Consider the following 3,127-nt stretch of genomic DNA (forward strand, 5'->3'; position numbering starts at 1 on the left):
GAGGATGAGTCAGATGGTCCAAGGAAGAAGGGAAGGGTTGGGGGGAGCAAGTGAACACAGGAAATTGTTGGGTATGTGGTTCAAACTAAAATCCTTAGAAAAACTCTTTAGAAAATATAATAAGGAAGGGTTACTGTTATAAGGTGTTTGATGGGAGACATCTGGCAGAGGGTGAATCTGGAGCAGGCTTCTAGGGAGTGTGTCTGTGCTCATCACATCACAGTGTGTTATATCAAAGGGTGGAGACCCACATAATGAGCAGGAAGGTGTTATGCTCCCATCCTGGGGAGGCCTTATGTTCTCAAACAGAGGGGAGGTTGTCTTGAGAGCATGGGTGGCTCCCAATGGGTGAGAACAGAATAGTGTGTCAAGCCCTTAGCATCGCTTCAAGTATCTATGAATCTTGTCCTTCAAGCAGTGAAGCTCTGAGGGAGGGAGAGAGAGGAATAGAATAGTTGGAACAGGAATTAGCTGTTGGGCAATGGAAGTGGTCTGCATGATTCTGCAATGATGGATATAAGCCATGTTAAATTTCATAAAAAACTTACAAAAGGTGTATAGTCTAAATTGTAAACCATAATGTAAATCATAACATAACCAAAACTTTAGAAAAATGTACAGCCTAAGGTGTAAACCATAATGTAAACCATAGTGGCACCATGTTTAGTAGTTATGTTTCAATATCTGTACATCAGTTGCATCAAATGTACCATCCTCATTTAAAAAGATGATTGCTGGGAAGGGGGAAAAGAGTTTGATGTTGGGTGTATGGGAGTTCCCAATATTCTATATGTGAATTTACAGTGACCTAAAACTTTTTTGAAGACATAAAAAAAAGAAAGTAGACAACGAGGAAGAAAGGGAAGAGATTGCCTTGCCGCTGTACATACAGGGCAACGCCTATTAGAGTGATGAAAGGCAAAACATCAAAAAAAATTTTTATTTATTTTAGTTTTTGTAAATTATTATTTATTCTATTTATAATCTTTAAACCTATCATTATTATTTCATTTTACTATTAATTGAATTTGGCAATGTATTAGACTTCATTTTTGAAGAAGTTTTGATTCACAGAAGGGTTCATCTATGGCAGGGGAGGAGCACTGATGTGGGGTGTCATTGATGGTGGATGCATGGGTGGAAGGGAGTTCTTCAGGTCATGCATATACAGAATATAGATATGTTTATATGTTCATTGGGTATTGACATAGGGGGAGTTTCACAAGACAACTGAGGGAGTGCTGAGTTCCCATTCTGGGAAACACTGTTACACCCCCCAATGGAGCAGCAAAAATCATGTAAGTATCAGGGCAAAGATGAGTGAAGAAGGATGGTCCAATGATGGGCCCTTCATACTGATGACTATGCTTATTCACCTGTGTACTTTAAATTTCAACTAGGTCTAGAGCTACAGCATGCCTAAGACTTACCTCATGAGAGCCTCCATGTTGCCCAAATGTGGCCACTCTCTAAGCCAAACTCAGCTTGTAATGCATTACTTTTCCCCTAGTGTGGGACATTATTCCTGGGGATAAACCTCCTTGGCACCAATGGGATTACCACCAAGCACTAGTTAGTGATCCAACTAGAAAATGATCTGGAATAAAAGGGGAAAATGGTAAAGACAAATGAGGTTATACAGCTAAGAGACTTCAAAATGAGTAAGGAAATCATCAAAATGGCTGTGCTTATGCACAGCTCAGAAGGACCTCAGAGATAGCCAAAGTAGATACAATCACAGGTAGGGATGCTCCTGAGGGCTATGGAAACACCCAGCTCCTACAGTCATAAGAGATGGCTCTGAAGTTCAGTGCCTTGTCAGAAGGCCCTACTATGGAACTCGTGCTCCAGAGTGTGATGGAGTTGGACACAGAGGTGTCCTCTCTATGCAAGCTTCTTTTGTCAATTTACTGAGACTGTGGATAGCACTGGGGCTGGTGTATGCTCAGGAGACTTGAATCTGTGGACTGTCTATGTGCCAGCTGGGCCTGGAGCCTCAGCATATTTGCAAAGCCTCCTGTCTGGTTCATTGGACTTAACCAAGGTCAGCTAGCAGGGAGGTTAGGATAGTCACCACCACACCGGATAGCTAAGGGAGTCTACAGCTGCAAGCAGGAGAATTCCATCCATCAGCCATGTGGGATCTAAGCCTCCTCTCAATTTAGAGGTGGAGTGGACATTACCGTCCCAAGGTCCTCAGGATGGAGGAATAGAGTATGGATTAGAGAGGGCTTACTGGTATTCTACTATAGTGTTATTGTGACTCTAGCAATGGAAGAAATTATATCATTGATGTGGAGACAGGGGCAAAATGAGTTGCTGGAGGCAGGGAGAGGGAAAATATAAGGGTGATATAGGGGCATTTTTGGGACTTGGAGTTGTCCTCAATGATATTGCAGGGTCAGATGCAGGACATTATATACCCTGCCTTAGCCCACTGAGTAGAATGGGAGAGAGTGTAAACTACAATATAAACTATAGTCCATGTGGTGTAGCAATGCTCCAAAATGTACTCATCAAATGCAATTAATGCGCCCCACTAATATAGGAAGTTGTTGATGTGGGATGAGTGGGGGGTGTGGGGAGTGAGGTATGTGGGAACCTCTTATATTTTTAAGGTAATATTTTGTACAATCTGTGTATCTTCAAAAAGTATAAAAATGAGAAAAAATTATCCTGCTTAAAAAAAATACCAATACAGAAGAGAGAAAGAAAATTTATTATTGATTAAGAAAGATCAGGCTTACATGTATATGAAGTAGCATGCAGTAATTATTATGACTGGGCTGAATTTCACACAAATTTATAGAATAAAACATGAAAGCACAATGAAAGCTTCTCTTATCTCCTTGAAAGATTAATGATTGCACTTTGTGATTGTTTCCTGTATACTCAGTGCTGGGAATTGAATTTAGTCCCCCCTAAAAGTGATGCCCAGGTCCTAACCCACAGTACCTAACCCTAGGTACTGTGGATGTGAACCCATTTGTAAATAGGATATTTGAATATGGTAACAGTTAAGGAGAGGTAAAACTGATTGAGGTTGGGCCTTAATCCAATAAAATTGAAGTCCTTATAAGCAAAAATTAGAAGCCACAGAAGCCAGAGCAGGAGAGAGACTTCTATT

This window comes from Dasypus novemcinctus, chromosome 12, assembly GCF_030445035.2.
Source record: "Dasypus novemcinctus isolate mDasNov1 chromosome 12, mDasNov1.1.hap2, whole genome shotgun sequence".
Classification (NCBI taxonomy): Eukaryota; Metazoa; Chordata; class Mammalia; order Cingulata; family Dasypodidae; genus Dasypus; species Dasypus novemcinctus.